This window comes from Triturus cristatus, chromosome 7, assembly GCF_964204655.1.
Source record: "Triturus cristatus chromosome 7, aTriCri1.1, whole genome shotgun sequence".
Taxonomy (NCBI): domain Eukaryota; kingdom Metazoa; phylum Chordata; class Amphibia; order Caudata; family Salamandridae; genus Triturus; species Triturus cristatus.
Window position 1 is genome coordinate 514,291,863 of NC_140590.1, and position 20,997 is coordinate 514,312,859.

At 46.7% G+C, this 20,997-nt stretch overlaps 1 protein-coding gene across 1 annotated transcript in view; it reads left to right on the top strand.

Moving 5' to 3' along the window:
- The window catches only part of LOC146809995 (uncharacterized), a 370,052-nt gene that overhangs the window by 261,670 nt on the left and 87,385 nt on the right, over window positions 1–20,997 (top strand). The gene's annotated exons all lie outside the window — the stretch shown is intronic.

A 20,997-nucleotide genomic window follows, 5' to 3' on the forward strand; every position in this document is an offset into this window, starting at 1 on the left:
TCCCGATGATGCATCCAAGGTCGCCTACATTTTATCATACATGGGAGGCGACGCCGCTCAGTGGTCCATTTCCTTTGTGGAAAACGACGATCCCATGCTCCACCACTTGCCGACCTTTAAGGAAGCCATGCGGCGTATGTTCGCTCGTCACACCTTTGTGCAGGCCGCTGACAACGAGTTGCTTAACTTAAAACAAGGCAGTCAAGACCTCCTGCATTACATCACCCGTTTCAGCCGGCTGGTTATCGAGGCCAATTGGCCGGAGGATAAGAAGGTGTCAGTATTCTATTGAGGATTGCGTGATGGCCTGAATGATCTCATCTCACAGTTACCCAACCCACCTGAGGAAATAGGTCCTTTCATCGACTTGGTGGTGAAGATGAACTTCCGACTACAGGAAAGAAAGACCGAGAAGGGGAAGAGCAGCGACAGCCGTTTCTTGTCCTTCGGAGACAAGAGCGCTGAAAAAGCCAAGGACGAATCCTCTCCCCAGGTCGAGGTTTCAGAACCCATGCAGATCGGGAGCATCAGAGGGCCGTTGACCAGTCATGAGCGAGAAAAAAGGAGGAAGCAGAACCAATGTCTGTATTGTGGAAAAGCGGACACTTCGTCCGGGAATGTCCGGTGAAACCCTCTAAACCAAGGGGCAGACGGCCGTTTGCGTTGCCCATCACAAAAGGCGATCAGATGGGAAACGAGGCAACCCAGTAGACAAGGGGATCCGTCCTCTGGGTTCTTCGTATCACACCTCAGCGATCCCTGCAGTATTCGACGGCAGTCATCATATAGGCATTGAAGTATCCTTACAGAATCAGGCGGGCAGAACCTGGCTGGTAACCCCCATGTTTGATTCCGGTGCGACAGGCAGCTTCATTGACACCAGTTTTTCAAGTGCCTTGGGCATAAAAACAGTGGCAAAAGAACAACCCGAAACGGTCCAGGCTGTTGATGGAACGGACTTGACTTCTGGCCCTATCAGGCATCAAACCGAGAACATGACTATGTTTTTTGCCAACCACCATGCTGAGTCTATCAGTTTTGATGTCATCGACGCTCCGCAATTCAAGGTTATATTGGGGTTGCCATGGTTGGTGAAGCACAATCCCCGAATCGATTGGGTGGCCAGAATAATCCACCTGGATTCAGAATACTGCTGTGAAACCTGTTATACGAGAGACAATCTTCTGGGGGCTCGCTCCGTTCAGGCGAGGTCTCCACCAGTAGATGGCATGGGGATGGTTTCCCATACGATCATACCAGAGGAATATCAGGACCTGGCAGAGGTATTCGATAAGAAGGGAGCCAATACACTGCCACCACACCGGTCGTTTGACTGCCGCATCGATTTGATCCCCGGCTCCACGTTGCCATGCAGCAGAATTTATTCACTCACAGAAAAGGAGAACATCCATCTTCGATCCTATTTGGACGAGTATCTGGACAACGGTTTTATTCGCCATTCCAGGTCTCTGGTTTCCTCTCCTCTTTTCTTCGTGTCGAAGAAGGAAGGCGATCTGAGGACCTGCATAGACTTTCGGGCGATGAACGCCAACACAGTTAAAAACCGGTACCCTCTGCCGTTGATCTCCAACCTCCTGGATCAAGTAAAAAACGCCTCAGTGTACACCAAACTCGACCTGCGGGGTGCTTACCATCTAGTCAGAGTCCGAAAGGGTGACGAATGGAAGACCGCCTTCCGGACGAAGTTCGGTCTGTTCGAATACCAGGTTATGCCTTTCGGACTCTGCAATGCCCCCGCAGCCTTCCAGTACTTCATCGACGAGGTGTTGAGGGACTTTATAGACGTCTTCTGTATTGTCTATATAGACGATATTCTGATTTATTCTCAAAACATCACAGAACACGTGCAGCACGTACGTTCTGTCCTCCAACAGCTAGGAAAACATCGTTTATACGTCAAACTGGAGTGTTTTCATCTTGTTTCTTGTGGGGGCAGCGCAGGAGCGCTTTACTCTTGGTTCCTTGGGGGTCAGCGCAGGAGCACCTTAATTTGTTCCATTGGGGGAGCCGCGCAGGAGCGCTATTCATTGGTTGCAGTTAGTGCTTATGTAGAAGCACTGTTTCTAACTCTTACCGCGTAGGAGCGCTATTCCTTGGTTGCAGTTAGTGCTTATGCAGAAGCACTGTTACTAACTTTTACCGCTTGTCCTCTAAAACCTTACGCAGGAGAGATTCTCCTGGGTTATTGGATTCTGGTTGGGACTACACGGATGGCTGAAGACCGTGTGATACAGAAGCACTGGTGAGTCCCGGCAGAAGAACGTTTGTGTGTGTTTTAGGGATATTTAATAGACAAGCATGGGGTTTGCAAACCAATCGGGTTATTGTTTTGTTTTCCAGTTGCCCCGGGAAGTCCTGCAAGCTCCATTCCACTCACCACTGCTCTACGTCCTTTATTGGCTCCTATCCTTGCGTCCATCTCATCCCTGTCGGGTTCTAGGTCCAAGGGGGTCAGGTGGGTACAGGGGCGGGCGCTCTTGTCGTCTCTGCGGAATTGCTTCACAAGCAAAGGTAAGTCTTGTGGGGCACCTGACACAACCATATACGTTTCAGGCCGACTACGCTATGGTGACCTTTCACCTCCAAACACAAGACCCTCTCCACCCCTCCCGAGAGTGACAGAGTCCATACCGCCACAACGCTAGTGCGGATTTAGGATGGCAAAGCTGTGGCGATGTAAGTGTGCAAGACGCTTTCAAGTGCTCTTCCGGGCCTTTGGTTAATCGGCCCTGAATTTATCACACATCAAAAACTAGTTCTAGAGCTTATTTCAAAGCCAACTATCCAGAGTTCGATTATCAAAGCATTCCGCTTTATTTTAGTTGGGCGTTTAAAAAAAATGCATTTGTAATAGTCTTTTATAATAATATTGTACTACCTATTTATGGTGGTGCTTTTCGCACCCACCCTGACAATGCAAAAACAAGTTTTAAAATATGATGTAAAACGGTGCGTTCTGCACAATTTCTTTAAACATGTGTTACTTATCTATAGATACAGTTCTTATAGTCTGGGAAAGCAGTTTACAGCATTTCTAGTATGCGTGGAACATCCCTTTTAGATCGAAGCCTACAAGACCGCTCAACTGCCTGGTTTTAAATGTTGTTCTGATCTTGTAACATTTGCTGTGTGTTAAAAGACAGAGGTCAAATGCATGCCCTGTCTTTCAGAGAGCTTGTTTACTTTCTTTCCCTCTGATGTCACAGGAAGAGGATTTATGTGACAATCCCGCTGAATAGCCATCTCAGAGGTGAGGGTGAAGGATGTTATTTTTCTAGCACACCACAAAAATAAACTGCCGATATTTTAGAATATACCATGTCCCAGGGCCGGGCCGTGGAGCAGCAATCTTGCAGGGCTGGTTGCTGGTCCCGGTCCGGCCCTGATTGAGACAGTCCCAGATATTCCAGTCTGAGGCCGTGAGCAGCAGAGCTATCCCTCATGGGGATTCCCCTCAATCAATGAATGACAAGGACTTCCCCCGGATAAGGAAGCTCCTACATGAAAACAAAGCGCCGCTGCTCCTGGGGCGCACAAACTCCTGGGGGCTGTTGCATAAAGGCACATAGCAGTATATAGAAGGGGTCCTGTAGCATGGCTGTAGGTACTCCCACCTGGCCTTGTTTTAAGCACTCTTGACTGCCTCCCCCCTCCCTCCCCCACACACACACTCTGCCTTGCCTGGTCTTTGCTTCATACAAACAAACAAAGGTGTGTAGCGATCGTCAGCAAAATGATTCTGGCTAGGACACAGATACATTCTGACTTCACCTGTTTGCAGGTGACACCATGTTGCTTGATAAACTTGACAAGTTCCATAAAGTATAAGGGTTTTAAATAAATCAGATGTATTGAGCCTGAGGGCTTCGCAATCCACACTACATCACCAACATGAAATTATACCTCTGATGTATCAGTCATTCAATTAATATTTGAACATCAACATAACAATTAAAATCCAGACGCTTAATGAGGCAAGGTGCCAGCCTCTCCTCTACTACATAAAAAAAGCTCCCCTAAGTTGGCATTAACCTACTTTTCTCTTGAAGCTTTTTCAAGCCATGGCAGTCACTGGAACCCTGTTTAGGATACTGAACTAGCGCACTAATTTTATATGGGAAGCAATAAAGCTAAAAACATGAACTTAAGCAAACCTGTCCCCTCCCTCCCAACAGCTAGGGGCCTGGGAATCCCAGACTTTGGGGCAGATTTACGAGGACTGGCGCATCCCTGCATATCAGCAGGGATGCACCAGTAAAGATGCCACATGCAGAAATACCCTTGCGCCACCACGGATGCGTCGCATTTACAATACGACGCACCATGGCGCAAGGTTAGCTAGATGCGTGTCACATCTTCTGCCGTGAGGGCAGCGTATTGCTGGAGCCATGTCGCAAGCGCGACGCAATTCCAGCAATGCTCAGGGGCGCCCTATGCCTAACATGCTGTGTCACTCCTTACGTCTGCTTCAAACAGGCGCAGGGTTTTGACGCAGCATGGACGTAAAAGTGACTCAGTGAAATCTTGTACATTTCACTTCGTCACTTTTACGGGGCTTCCTTGCGACGAAACGCCCACCCTACATACATTATACCTGACGCAGGCATAATTTACCGCAGGGCTTTACAACGTGACACATCTCACTAGATGCGTCACGTTGTAAATCTCACATGGACTAGCATTGTTTACGACGCCGCTGTGTCACAGAAATGACGCAACGGTGTCGTAAACAGCCATGCAGCAGAATTTATTCACTCACAGAAAAGGAGAACATCCATCTTCGATCCTATTTGGACGAGTATCTGGACAACGGTTTTATTCGCCATTCCAGGTCTCCGGTTTCCTCTCCTCTTTTCTTCGTGTCGAAGAAGGAAGGCGATCTGAGGACCTGCATAGACTTTCGGGCGATGAACGCCAACACAGTTAAAAACCGGTACCCTCTGCCGTTGATCTCCAACCTCCTGGATCAAGTAAAAAACGCCTCAGTGTACACCAAACTCGACCTGTGGGGTGCTTACCATCTAGTCAGAGTCCGAAAGGGGGACGAATGGAAGACCGCCTTCCGGACGAAGTTCGGTCTGTTCGAATACCAGGTTATGCCTTTCGGACTCTGCAATGCCCCCGCAGCCTTCCAGTACTTCATCGACGAGGTGTTGAGGGACTTTATAGACGTCTTCTGTATTGTCTATATAGACGATATTCTGATTTATTCTCAAAACATCACAGAACACGTGCAGCACGTACGTTCTGTCCTCCAACAGCTAGGAAAACATCGTTTATACGTCAAACTGGAGTGTTTTCATCTTGTTTCTTGTGGGGGCAGCGCAGGAGCGCTTTACTCTTGGTTCCTTGGGGGTCAGCGCAGGAGCACCTTAATTTGTTCCATTGGGGGAGCCGCGCAGGAGCGCTATTCATTGGTTGCAGTTAGTGCTTATGTAGAAGCACTGTTTCTAACTCTTACCGCGTAGGAGCGCTATTCCTTGGTTGCAGTTAGTGCTTATGCAGAAGCACTGTTACTAACTTTTACCGCTTGTTCTCTAAAACCTTACGCAGGAGAGATTCTCCTGGGTTATTGGATTCTGGTTGGGACTACACGGATGGCTGAAGACCGTGTGATACAGAAGCACTGGTGAGTCCCGGCAGAAGAACGTTTGTGTGTGTTTTAGGGATATTTAATAGACAAGCGTGGGGTTTGCAAACCAATCGGGTTATTGTTTTGTTTTCCAGTTGCCCCGGGAAGTCCTGCAAGCTCCATTCCACTCACCACTGCTCTACGTCCTTTATTGGCTCCTATCCTTGCGTCCATCTCATCCCTGTCGGGTTCTAGGTCCAAGGGGGTCAGGTGGGTACAGGGGCGGGCGCTCTTGTCGTCTCTGCGGAATTGCTTCACAAGCAAAGGTAAGTCTTGTGGGGCACCTGACACAACCATATACGTTTCAGGCCGACTACGCTATGGTGACCTTTCACCTCCAAACACAAGACCCTCTCCACCCCTCCCGAGAGTGACAGAGTCCATACCGCCACAACGCTAGTGCGGATTTAGGATGGCAAAGCTGTGGCGATGTAAGTGTGCAAGACGCTTTCAAGTGCTCTTCCGGGCCTTTGGTTAATCGGCCCTGAATTTATCACACATCAAAAACTAGTTCTAGAGCTTATTTCAAAGCCAACTATCCAGAGTTCGATTATCAAAGCATTCCGCTTTATTTTAGTTGGGCGTTTAAAAAAAATGCATTTGTAATAGTCTTTTATAATAATATTGTACTACCTATTTACGGTGGTGCTTTTCGCACCCACCCTGACAATGCAAAAACAAGTTTTAAAATATGATGTAAAACGGTGCGTTCTGCACAATTTCTTTAAACATGTGTTACTTATCTATAGATACAGTTCTTATAGTCTGGGAAAGCAGTTTACAGCATTTCTAGTATGCGTGGAACATCCCTTTTAGATCGAAGCCTACAAGACCGCTCAACTGCCTGGTTTTAAATGTTGTTCTGATCTTGTAACATTTGCTGTGTGTTAAAAGACAGAGGTCAAATGCATGCCCTGTCTTTCAGAGAGCTTGTTTACTTTCTTTCCCTCTGATGTCACAGGAAGAGGATTTATGTGACAATCCCGCTGAATAGCCATCTCAGAGGTGAGGGTGAAGGATGTTATTTTTCTAGCACACCACAAAAATAAACTGCCGATATTTTAGAATATACCATGTCCCAGGGCCGGGCCGTGGAGCAGCAATCTTGCAGGGCTGGTTGCTGGTCCCGGTCCGGCCCTGATTGAGACAGTCCCAGATATTCCAGTCTGAGGCTGTGAGCAGCAGAGCTATCCCTCAAGGGGATTCCCCTCAATCAATGAATGACAAGGACTTCCCCCGGATAAGGAAGCTCCTACATGAAAACAAAGCGCCGCTGCTCCTGGGGCGCACAAACTCCTGGGGGCTGTTGCATAAAGGCACATAGCAGTATATAGAAGGGGTCCTGTAGCATGGCTGTAGGTACTCCCACCTGGCCTTGTTTTAAGCACTCTTGACTGCCTCCCCCCTCCCTCCCCCACACACACACACACTCTGCCTTGCCTGGTCTTTGCTTCATACAAACAAACAAAGGTGTGTAGCGATCGTCAGCAAAATGGTTCTGGCTAGGACACAGATACATTCTGACTTCACCTGTTTGCAGGTGACACCATGTTGCTTGATAAACTTGACAAGTTCCATAAAGTATAAGGGTTTTAAATAAATCAGATGTATTGAGCCTGAGGGCTTCGCAATCCACACTACATCACCAACATGAAATTATACCTCTGATGTATCAGTCATTCAATTAATATTTGAACATCAACATAACAATTAAAATCCAGACGCTTAATGAGGCAAGGTGCCAGCCTCTCCTCTACTACATAAAAAAAGCTCCCCTAAGTTGGCATTAACCTACTTTTCTCTTGAAGCTTTTTCAAGCCATGGCAGTCACTGGAACCCTGTTTAGGATACTGAACTAGCGCACTAATTTTATTTGGGAAGCAATAAAGCTAAAAACATGAACTTAAGCAAACCTGTCCCCTCCCTCCCAACAGCTAGGGGCCTGGGAATCCCAGACTTTGGGGCAGATTTACGAGGACTGGCGCATCCCTGCATATCAGCAGGGATGCACCAGTAAAGATGCCACATGCAGAAATACCCTTGCGCCACCACGGATGCGTCGCATTTACAATACGACGCACCATGGCGCAAGGTTAGCTAGATGCATGTCACATCTTCTGCCGTGAGGGCAGCGTATTGCTGGAGCCATGTCGCAAGCGCGACGCAATTCCAGCAATGCTCAGGGGCGCCCTATGCCTAACATGCTGTGTCACTCCTTACGCCTGCTTCAAACAGGCGCAGGGTTTTGACGCAGCATGGACGTAAAAGTGACTCAGTGAAATCTTGTACATTTCACTTCGTCACTTTTACGGGGCTTCCTTGCGACGAAACGCCCACCCTACATACATTATACCTGACGCAGGCATAATTTACCGCAGGGCTTTACAACGTGACACATCTCACTAGATGCGTCACGTTGTAAATCTCACATGGACTAGCATTGTTTACGACGCCGCTGTGTCACAGAAATGACGCAACGGTGTCGTAAACAGCCATGCAGCAGAATTTATTCACTCACAGAAAAGGAGAACATCCATCTTCGATCCTATTTGGACGAGTATCTGGACAACGGTTTTATTCGCCATTCCAGGTCTCCGGTTTCCTCTCCTCTTTTCTTCGTGTCGAAGAAGGAAGGCGATCTGAGGACCTGCATAGACTTTCGGGCGATGAACGCCAACACAGTTAAAAACCGGTACCCTCTGCCGTTGATCTCCAACCTCCTGGATCAAGTAAAAAACGCCTCAGTGTACACCAAACTCGACCTGCGGGGTGCTTACCATCTAGTCAGAGTCCGAAAGGGGGACGAATGGAAGACCGCCTTCCGGACGAAGTTCGGTCTGTTCGAATACCAGGTTATGCCTTTCGGACTCTGCAATGCCCCCGCAGCCTTCCAGTACTTCATCGACGAGGTGTTGAGGGACTTTATAGACGTCTTCTGTATTGTCTATATAGACGATATTCTGATTTATTCTCAAAACATCACAGAACACGTGCAGCACGTACGTTCTGTCCTCCAACAGCTAGGAAAACATCGTTTATACGTCAAACTGGAGTGTTTTCATCTTGTTTCTTGTGGGGGCAGCGCAGGAGCGCTTTACTCTTGGTTCCTTGGGGGTCAGCGCAGGAGCACCTTAATTTGTTCCATTGGGGGAGCCGCGCAGGAGCGCTATTCATTGGTTGCAGTTAGTGCTTATGTAGAAGCACTGTTTCTAACTCTTACCGCGTAGGAGCGCTATTCCTTGGTTGCAGTTAGTGCTTATGCAGAAGCACTGTTACTAACTTTTACCGCTTGTTCTCTAAAACCTTACGCAGGAGAGATTCTCCTGGGTTATTGGATTCTGGTTGGGACTACACGGATGGCTGAAGACCGTGTGATACAGAAGCACTGGTGAGTCCCGGCAGAAGAACGTTTGTGTGTGTTTTAGGGATATTTAATAGACAAGCGTGGGGTTTGCAAACCAATCGGGTTATTGTTTTGTTTTCCAGTTGCCCCGGGAAGTCCTGCAAGCTCCATTCCACTCACCACTGCTCTACATCCTTTATTGGCTCCTATCCTTGCGTCCATCTCATCCCTGTCGGGTTCTAGGTCCAAGGGGGTCAGGTGGGTACAGGGGCGGGCTCTCTTGTCGTCTCTGCGGAATTGCTTCACAAGCAAAGGTAAGTCTTGTGGGGCACCTGACACAACCATATACGTTTCAGGCCGACTACGCTATGGTGACCTTTCACCTCCAAACACAAGACCCTCTCCACCCCTCCCGAGAGTGACAGAGTCCATACCGCCACAACGCTAGTGCGGATTTAGGATGGCAAAGCTGTGGCGATGTAAGTGTGCAAGACGCTTTCAAGTGCTCTTCCGGGCCTTTGGTTAATCGGCCCTGAATTTATCACACATCAAAAACTAGTTCTAGAGCTTATTTCAAAGCCAACTATCCAGAGTTCGATTATCAAAGCATTCCGCTTTATTTTAGTTGGGCGTTTAAAAAAAATGCATTTGTAATAGTCTTTTATAATAATATTGTACTACCTATTTACGGTGGTGCTTTTCGCACCCACCCTGACAATGCAAAAACAAGTTTTAAAATATGATATAAAACGGTGCGTTCTGCACAATTTCTTTAAACATGTGTTACTTATCTATAGATACAGTTCTTATAGTCTGGGAAAGCAGTTTACAGCATTTCTAGTATGCGTGGAACATCCCTTTTAGATCGAAGCCTACAAGACCGCTCAACTGCCTGGTTTTAAATGTTGTTCTGATCTTGTAACATTTGCTGTGTGTTAAAAGACAGAGGTCAAATGCATGCCCTGTCTTTCAGAGAGCTTGTTTACTTTCTTTCCCTCTGATGTCACAGGAAGAGGATTTATGTGACAATCCCGCTGAATAGCCATCTCAGAGGTGAGGGTGAAGGATGTTATTTTTCTAGCACACCACAAAAATAAACTGCCGATATTTTAGAATATACCATGTCCCAGGGCCGGGCCGTGGAGCAGCAATCTTGCAGGGCTGGTTGCTGGTCCCGGTCCGGCCCTGATTGAGACAGTCCCAGATATTCCAGTCTGAGGCTGTGAGCAGCAGAGCTATCCCTCAAGGGGATTCCCCTCAATCAATGAATGACAAGGACTTCCCCCGGATAAGGAAGCTCCTACATGAAAACAAAGCGCCGCTGCTCCTGGGGCGCACAAACTCCTGGGGGCTGTTGCATAAAGGCACATAGCAGTATATAGAAGGGGTCCTGTAGCATGGCTGTAGGTACTCCCACCTGGCCTTGTTTTAAGCACTCTTGACTGCCTCCCCCCTCCCTCCCCCACACACACACACACTCTGCCTTGCCTGGTCTTTGCTTCATACAAACAAACAAAGGTGTGTAGCGATCGTCAGCAAAATGGTTCTGGCTAGGACACAGATACATTCTGACTTCACCTGTTTGCAGGTGACACCATGTTGCTTGATAAACTTGACAAGTTCCATAAAGTATAAGGGTTTTAAATAAATCAGATGTATTGAGCCTGAGGGCTTCGCAATCCACACTACATCACCAACATGAAATTATACCTCTGATGTATCAGTCATTCAATTAATATTTGAACATCAACATAACAATTAAAATCCAGACGCTTAATGAGGCAAGGTGCCAGCCTCTCCTCTACTACATAAAAAAAGCTCCCCTAAGTTGGCATTAACCTACTTTTCTCTTGAAGCTTTTTCAAGCCATGGCAGTCACTGGAACCCTGTTTAGGATACTGAACTAGCGCACTAATTTTATTTGGGAAGCAATAAAGCTAAAAACATGAACTTAAGCAAACCTGTCCCCTCCCTCCCAACAGCTAGGGGCCTGGGAATCCCAGACTTTGGGGCAGATTTACGAGGACTGGCGCATCCCTGCATATCAGCAGGGATGCACCAGTAAAGATGCCACATGCAGAAATACCCTTGCGCCACCACGGATGCGTCGCATTTACAATACGACGCACCATGGCGCAAGGTTAGCTAGATGCATGTCACATCTTCTGCCGTGAGGGCAGCGTATTGCTGGAGCCATGTCGCAAGCGCGACGCAATTCCAGCAATGCTCAGGGGCGCCCTATGCCTAACATGCTGTGTCACTCCTTACGTCTGCTTCAAACAGGCGCAGGGTTTTGACGCAGCATGGACGTAAAAGTGACTCAGTGAAATCTTGTACATTTCACTTCGTCACTTTTACGGGGCTTCCTTGTGACGAAACGCCCACCCTACATACATTATACCTGACGCAGGCATAATTTACCGCAGGGCTTTACAACGTGACACATCTCACTAGATGCGTCACGTTGTAAATCTCACATGGACTAGCATTGTTTACGACGCCGCTGTGTCACAGAAATGACGCAACGGTGTCGTAAACAGCCATGCAGCAGAATTTATTCACTCACAGAAAAGGAGAACATCCATCTTCGATCCTATTTGGACGAGTATCTGGACAACGGTTTTATTCGCCATTCCAGGTCTCCGGTTTCCTCTCCTCTTTTCTTCGTGTCGAAGAAGGAAGGCGATCTGAGGACCTGCATAGACTTTCGGGCGATGAACGCCAACACAGTTAAAAACCGGTACCCTCTGCCGTTGATCTCCAACCTCCTGGATCAAGTAAAAAACGCCTGAGTGTACACCAAACTCGACCTGCGGGGTGCTTACCATCTAGTCAGAGTCCGAAAGGGGGACGAATGGAAGACCGCCTTCCGGACGAAGTTCGGTCTGTTCGAATACCAGGTTATGCCTTTCGGACTCTGCAATGCCCCCGCAGCCTTCCAGTACTTCATCGACGAGGTGTTGAGGGACTTTATAGACGTCTTCTGTATTGTCTATATAGACGATATTCTGATTTATTCTCAAAACATCACAGAACACGTGCAGCACGTACGTTCTGTCCTCCAACAGCTAGGAAAACATCGTTTATACGTCAAACTGGAGTGTTTTCATCTTGTTTCTTGTGGGGGCAGCGCAGGAGCGCTTTACTCTTGGTTCCTTGGGGGTCAGCGCAGGAGCACCTTAATTTGTTCCATTGGGGGAGCCGCGCAGGAGCGCTATTCATTGGTTGCAGTTAGTGCTTATGTAGAAGCACTGTTTCTAACTCTTACCGCGTAGGAGCGCTATTCCTTGGTTGCAGTTAGTGCTTATGCAGAAGCACTGTTACTAACTTTTACCGCTTGTTCTCTAAAACCTTACGCAGGAGAGATTCTCCTGGGTTATTGGATTCTGGTTGGGACTACACGGATGACTGAAGACCGTGTGATACAGAAGCACTGGTGAGTCCCGGCAGAAGAACGTTTGTGTGTGTTTTAGGGATATTTAATAGACAAGCGTGGGGTTTGCAAACCAATCGGGTTATTGTTTTGTTTTCCAGTTGCCCCGGGAAGTCCTGCAAGCTCCATTCCACTCACCACTGCTCTACGTCCTTTATTGGCTCCTATCCTTGCGTCCATCTCATCCCTGTCGGGTTCTAGGTCCAAGGGGGTCAGGTGGGTACAGGGGCGGGCGCTCTTGTCGTCTCTGCGGAATTGCTTCACAAGCAAAGGTAAGTCTTGTGGGGCACCTGACACAACCATATACGTTTCAGGCCGACTACGCTATGGTGACCTTTCACCTCCAAACACAAGACCCTCTCCACCCCTCCCGAGAGTGACAGAGTCCATACCGCCACAACGCTAGTGCGGATTTAGGATGGCAAAGCTGTGGCGATGTAAGTGTGCAAGACGCTTTCAAGTGCTCTTCCGGGCCTTTGGTTAATCGGCCCTGAATTTATCACACATCAAAAACTAGTTCTAGAGCTTATTTCAAAGCCAACTATCCAGAGTTCGATTATCAAAGCATTCCGCTTTATTTTAGTTGGGCGTTTAAAAAAAATGCATTTGTAATAGTCTTTTATAATAATATTGTACTACCTATTTACGGTGGTGCTTTTCGCACCCACCCTGACAATGCAAAAACAAGTTTTAAAATATGATGTAAAACGGTGCGTTCTGCACAATTTCTTTAAACATGTGTTACTTATCTATAGATACAGTTCTTATAGTCTGGGAAAGCAGTTTACAGCATTTCTAGTATGCGTGGAACATCCCTTTTAGATCGAAGCCTACAAGACCGCTCAACTGCCTGGTTTTAAATGTTGTTCTGATCTTGTAACATTTGCTGTGTGTTAAAAGACAGAGGTCAAATGCATGCCCTGTCTTTCAGAGACCTTGTTTACTTTCTTTCCCTCTGATGTCACAGGAAGAGGATTTATGTGACAATCCCGCTGAATAGCCATCTCAGAGGTGAGGGTGAAGGATGTTATTTTTCTAGCACACCACAAAAATAAACTGCCGATATTTTAGAATATACCATGTCCCAGGGCCGGGCCGTGGAGCAGCAATCTTGCAGGGCTGGTTGCTGGTCCCGGTCCGGCCCTGATTGAGACAGTCCCAGATATTCCAGTCTGAGGCTGTGAGCAGCAGAGCTATCCCTCAAGGGGATTCCCCTCAATCAATGAATGACAAGGACTTCCCCCGGATAAGGAAGCTCCTACATGAAAACAAAGCGCCGCTGCTCCTGGGGCGCACAAACTCCTGGGGGCTGTTGCATAAAGGCACATAGCAGTATATAGAAGGGGTCCTGTAGCATGGCTGTAGGTACTCCCACCTGGCCTTGTTTTAAGCACTCTTGACTGCCTCCCCCCTCCCTCCCCCACACACACACACACTCTGCCTTGCCTGGTCTTTGCTTCATACAAACAAACAAAGGTGTGTAGCGATCGTCAGCAAAATGGTTCTGGCTAGGACACAGATACATTCTGACTTCACCTGTTTGCAGGTGACACCATGTTGCTTGATAAACTTGACAAGTTCCATAAAGTATAAGGGTTTTAAATAAATCAGATGTATTGAGCCTGAGGGCTTCGCAATCCACACTACATCACCAACATGAAATTATACCTCTGATGTATCAGTCATTCAATTAATATTTGAACATCAACATAACAATTAAAATCCAGACGCTTAATGAGGCAAGGTGCCAGCCTCTCCTCTACTACATAAAAAAAGCTCCCCTAAGTTGGCATTAACCTACTTTTCTCTTGAAGCTTTTTCAAGCCATGGCAGTCACTGGAACCCTGTTTAGGATACTGAACTAGCGCACTAATTTTATTTGGGAAGCAATAAAGCTAAAAACATGAACTTAAGCAAACCTGTCCCCTCCCTCCCAACAGCTAGGGGCCTGGGAATCCCAGACTTTGGGGCAGATTTACGAGGACTGGCGCATCCCTGCATATCAGCAGGGATGCACCAGTAAAGATGCCACATGCAGAAATACCCTTGCGCCACCACGGATGCGTCGCATTTACAATACGACGCACCATGGCGCAAGGTTAGCTAGATGCATGTCACATCTTCTGCCGTGAGGGCAGCGTATTGCTGGAGCCATGTCGCAAGCGCGACGCAATTCCAGCAATGCTCAGGGGCGCCCTATGCCTAACATGCTGTGTCACTCCTTACGTCTGCTTCAAACAGGCGCAGGGTTTTGACGCAGCATGGACGTAAAAGTGACTCAGTGAAATCTTGTACATTTCACTTCGTCACTTTTACGGGGCTTCCTTGTGACGAAACGCCCACCCTACATACATTATACCTGACGCAGGCATAATTTACCGCAGGGCTTTACAACGTGACACATCTCACTAGATGCGTCACGTTGTAAATCTCACATGGACTAGCATTGTTTACGACGCCGCTGTGTCACAGAAATGACGCAACGGTGTCGTAAACAGCCATGCAGCAGAATTTATTCACTCACAGAAAAGGAGAACATCCATCTTCGATCCTATTTGGACGAGTATCTGGACAACGGTTTTATTCGCCATTCCAGGTCTCCGGTTTCCTCTCCTCTTTTCTTCGTGTCGAAGAAGGAAGGCGATCTGAGGACCTGCATAGACTTTCGGGCGATGAACGCCAACACAGTTAAAAACCGGTACCCTCTGCCGTTGATCTCCAACCTCCTGGATCAAGTAAAAAACGCCTGAGTGTACACCAAACTCGACCTGCGGGGTGCTTACCATCTAGTCAGAGTCCGAAAGGGGGACGAATGGAAGACCGCCTTCCGGACGAAGTTCGGTCTGTTCGAATACCAGGTTATGCCTTTCGGACTCTGCAATGCCCCCGCAGCCTTCCAGTACTTCATCGACGAGGTGTTGAGGGACTTTATAGACGTCTTCTGTATTGTCTATATAGACGATATTCTGATTTATTCTCAAAACATCACAGAACACGTGCAGCACGTACGTTCTGTCCTCCAACAGCTAGGAAAACATCGTTTATACGTCAAACTGGAGTGTTTTCATCTTGTTTCTTGTGGGGGCAGCGCAGGAGCGCTTTACTCTTGGTTCCTTGGGGGTCAGCGCAGGAGCACCTTAATTTGTTCCATTGGGGGAGCCGCGCAGGAGCGCTATTCATTGGTTGCAGTTAGTGCTTATGTAGAAGCACTGTTTCTAACTCTTACCGCGTAGGAGCGCTATTCCTTGGTTGCAGTTAGTGCTTATGCAGAAGCACTGTTACTAACTTTTACCGCTTGTTCTCTAAAACCTTACGCAGGAGAGATTCTCCTGGGTTATTGGATTCTGGTTGGGACTACACGGATGACTGAAGACCGTGTGATACAGAAGCACTGGTGAGTCCCGGCAGAAGAACGTTTGTGTGTGTTTTAGGGATATTTAATAGACAAGCGTGGGGTTTGCAAACCAATCGGGTTATTGTTTTGTTTTCCAGTTGCCCCGGGAAGTCCTGCAAGCTCCATTCCACTCACCACTGCTCTACGTCCTTTATTGGCTCCTATCCTTGCGTCCATCTCATCCCTGTCGGGTTCTAGGTCCAAGGGGGTCAGGTGGGTACAGGGGCGGGCGCTCTTGTCGTCTCTGCGGAATTGCTTCACAAGCAAAGGTAAGTCTTGTGGGGCACCTGACACAACCATATACGTTTCAGGCCGACTACGCTATGGTGACCTTTCACCTCCAAACACAAGACCCTCTCCACCCCTCCCGAGAGTGACAGAGTCCATACCGCCACAACGCTAGTGCGGATTTAGGATGGCAAAGCTGTGGCGATGTAAGTGTGCAAGACGCTTTCAAGTGCTCTTCCGGGCCTTTGGTTAATCGGCCCTGAATTTATCACACATCAAAAACTAGTTCTAGAGCTTATTTCAAAGCCAACTATCCAGAGTTCGATTATCAAAGCATTCCGCTTTATTTTAGTTGGGCGTTTAAAAAAAATGCATTTGTAATAGTCTTTTATAATAATATTGTACTACCTATTTACGGTGGTGCTTTTCGCACCCACCCTGACAATGCAAAAACAAGTTTTAAAATATGATGTAAAACGGTGCGTTCTGCACAATTTCTTTAAACATGTGTTACTTATCTATAGATACAGTTCTTATAGTCTGGGAAAGCAGTTTACAGCATTTCTAGTATGCGTGGAACATCCCTTTTAGATCGAAGCCTACAAGACCGCTCAACTGCCTGGTTTTAAATGTTGTTCTGATCTTGTAACATTTGCTGTGTGTTAAAAGACAGAGGTCAAATGCATGCCCTGTCTTTCAGAGACCTTGTTTACTTTCTTTCCCTCTGATGTCACAGGAAGAGGATTTATGTGACAATCCCGCTGAATAGCCATCTCAGAGGTGAGGGTGAAGGATGTTATTTTTCTAGCACACCACAAAAATAAACTGCCGATATTTTAGAATATACCATGTCCCAGGGCCGGGCCGTGGAGCAGCAATCTTGCAGGGCTGGTTGCTGGTCCCGGTCCGGCCCTGATTGAGACAGTCCCAGATATTCCAGTCTGAGGCTGTGAGCAGCAGAGCTATCCCTCAAGGGGATTCCCCTCAATCAATGAATGACAAGGACTTCCCCCGGATAAGGAAGCTCCTACATGAAAACAAAGCGCCGCTGCTCCTGGGGCGCACAAACTCCTGGGGGCTGTTGCATAAAGGCACATAGCAGTATATAGAAGGGGTCCTGTAGCATGGCTGTAGGTACTCCCACCTGGCCTTGTTTTAAGCACTCTTGACTGCCTCCCCCCTCCCTCCCCCACACACACACACACTCTGCCTTGCCTGGTCTTTGCTTCATACAAACAAACAAAGGTGTGTAGCGATCGTCAGCAAAATGGTTCTGGCTAGGACACAGATACATTCTGACTTCACCTGTTTGCAGGTGACACCATGTTGCTTGATAAACTTGACAAGTTCCATAAAGTATAAGGGTTTTAAATAAATCAGATGTATTGAGCCTGAGGGCTTCGCAATCCACACTACATCACCAACATGAAATTATACCTCTGATGTATCAGTCATTCAATTAATATTTGAACATCAACATAACAATTAAAATCCAGACGCTTAATGAGGCAAGGTGCCAGCCTCTCCTCTACTACATAAAAAAAGCTCCCCTAAGTTGGCATTAACCTACTTTTCTCTTGAAGCTTTTTCAAGCCATGGCAGTCACTGGAACCCTGTTTAGGATACTGAACTAGCGCACTAATTTTATTTGGGAAGCAATAAAGCTAAAAACATGAACTTAAGCAAACCTGTCCCCTCCCTCCCAACAGCTAGGGGCCTGGGAATCCCAGACTTTGGGGCAGATTTACGAGGACTGGCGCATCCCTGCATATCAGCAGGGATGCACCAGTAAAGATGCCACATGCAGAAATACCCTTGCGCCACCACGGATGCGTCGCATTTACAATACGACGCACCATGGCGCAAGGTTAGCTAGATGCATGTCACATCTTCTGCCGTGAGGGCAGCGTATTGCTGGAGCCATGTCGCAAGCGCGACGCAATTCCAGCAATGCTCAGGGGCGCCCTATGCCTAACATGCTGTGTCACTCCTTACGTCTGCTTCAAACAGGCGCAGGGTTTTGACGCAGCATGGACGTAAAAGTGACTCAGTGAAATCTTGTACATTTCACTTCGTCACTTTTACGGGGCTTCCTTGCGACGAAACGCCCACCCTACATACATTATACCTGACGCAGGCATAATTTACCGTAGGGCTTTACAACGTGACACATCTCACTAGATGCGTCACGTTGTAAATCTCACATGGACTAGCATTGTTTACGACGCCGCTGTGTCACAGAAATGACGCAACGGTGTCGTAAACATGTCGCAAGGGGTTTGCAAATCTGCCCCCTTATTTATATTATAGGGCCTTAGTGCTGCAATGTACGTGGGATTAGCGTTTGCAAAATCTGAGAAGCAAAAAGGTATATAAACGCTCCTCTGGCGCTGTACTCCACGTAAGGCGATCATGGCCAAAGGGTTCTCAATCCATTAAAGAAACTCTTACAAACAGCAGAAATAGACAAATACCTGACCTCAAAGCTTTATCAAATAATATTGGCAACAGATGTATCCACTGAACAGGGGTTTCCAGAAATCATGCGGGGGGGAAAAAACAAAAGAGCTAGCAATGTTTCTCCAATAAGAATTAAATGATCTCTTCCACCATCCTCACAAAGAGGTAAATAGTGTAAAACAAGAAGGAAGCTAGTTTGACGTCCCGAACTGACAGCATTTCACATCAGCAAGCGTACTGTACTTAATCAATGCACAGTGACAATGTTTGAGAGAGAGCATCTAAGTGAGATTGCTCTACGATATGAAACTTCTGGAAAACAGAGAAAAGATTACGGGATTTAGAGTCTGTGGAACAGGCTATTGTCCTGAAATGAATGACAGAGAAAGTGAGGGTCCAGAAAGGGAATTATGAAAACGGTATTGCCATATACACAAACAATTCTGAGTATGTAAGTGGGTAGGGGAAGAGGTTTAGTTATTTATTTTAGAGTTTTATATAGCACTACCTAGACCTGAAGGTATCAGAGTGCTTCCACAGACTATGCCAGACATTGGGAATGGAAAAAATCTCATCACATTATGGGCAGAAAACAGGAATTTGGAAATCAACTGGTGATTTTGCAAATTTGTTTTGCTCAGGATGCCATCTCTCTTAATCATTCCATAGGGACCAACCTAAGCAGACCGAATCTCAGTGCAATGGTGACTGAAACGGTTACTCATGTATGGTTCGGCCCACATGCACAACACTGGTACTTTGAAGAGTGCCCACCTGGGAGTTGGGAAAAAGAAAGGGAGGGTGCCGGGTGTACATGGTAGAGGGGTAAATGGCTTAATTCTAACATCTGTTGTACGTTTGCCTATAAAACATTCACTTAACCATAACACATATGGTACGTTACGAATAAAGAAAATCAGTCAAAACAGCTCAGTGGAGTCCAAGGCTGCACCCTCAAAAGGACTTCATGAAATCTTTCACCCAACTGATCACCTCTCAAATGCAAGTCTTCTATTTTTCCTGAAACATGATTGAGATTGTACAACAATTTTATGCTCTTCTGTGTCCAAGGCAGCTGAACAACAAAGTAACAAGCAGGAAAATATGGTGCAAGACAACAGTGAAGAACAATCATACTGCTAAATCACTAGTTTATATTCTATGCAGCAAAAATAAATACTGGAGTTCAATAAGCATTTTAGTCAAATACAACAAATGGCACCTCGTGAGAACCTTGCTTGGTGTGTGAAATTTTAAGCTCCATCACCAAGTATCTGTGAATGACTTACCAGCCTACAATTTGTTTGCATGCAATATGATTTCACTTTAAAGCAACCAGGAAGGAAGCCAATAAAAAAATAATATACTTAAATTAAATTCTACATTTAAAAAAGCCCAATGAGAATAGGATGTACCTTTTGTTGGACAACCAGAAGCACTACCCTGTCTAAATGAGAGAAGTTTATGATCTAAAATAGAGATCAGAAAGGGTTAGGTAGGAAAAAAGGTTGAATAAGACTTTATAGATTAAGGTCTGAGGGAATTATGCAGCTGACACAAAGTTGCAAGTATGATTGAACCTCAATCTAAGAGCGATTAGATAAGAGATTGATTCTTGGTTGGTTTTAATTTTATGTAATGAAGTGCTGGGAAGGGAATGTCTCTTACATTCTAAATATGTGTACGTCCCTTCTCAGAGTGTCTGACTGCATAGAAACTGGTATTGGGAATTTACAGAGCCTGGTATCATGCAAATCTATTGTGTGAACAGAGACCTAGGCCGGTACCTGGTAATGCAAGGTCCAGAACATATTATGCTGTTTAGAGAAATGCCCAAAGTATGGCACAAAACTATTGTCCATGACTTGGGTAACAGTGCAGTGGGGGTAGTGTAGAATTTAGTATGACCACATACTTTTCACTGAATCAGGAGGAAGCACAGCCTGCTGACCATTCTTGAGAATAGTTCTGCATTGTTTGGGAACGTTAAACCATGTGGACATTCTGAGTAAATGTTGCGTATGTGACATATTTATGTGGAGAGCCTGAGTACTAGGACCAGTGGTACCCATTTTAGATGGGTCCTGATTAAGCATGACAAGATGGACGATGAATACAGCTTCCCCAGGTAGTGGAAGTGTATTGCCTTCATTCCTGTGGCTGGAGTTCCAGACACTGAAGCAAGAGAGGACGGAAGCAAGGCTGCCTTTAGAAATTCAGTGAGGGCCTCGTTAGCAACTGGATGCTTATTAGTCCTTCCTGAGTACTGCTATTCTGTTGATGGGAGAGGTGGGACTGCAGTTTATGTTGGTCAAGGTGAGAAAGTCTCTGGGTAGGGACTGCCCTTTTGTAAGTTCCTGATTACTGCTTCAGGAAGACGTCACATTATTTGAAGTCTGCAACTTGTCTGATAATCTGAAGGTCTGCCTAAGCGCCTAGAGGCCTACCTGCGCAGGGAGTGAAGACGAGTAGTTGGCTGCGCAAGA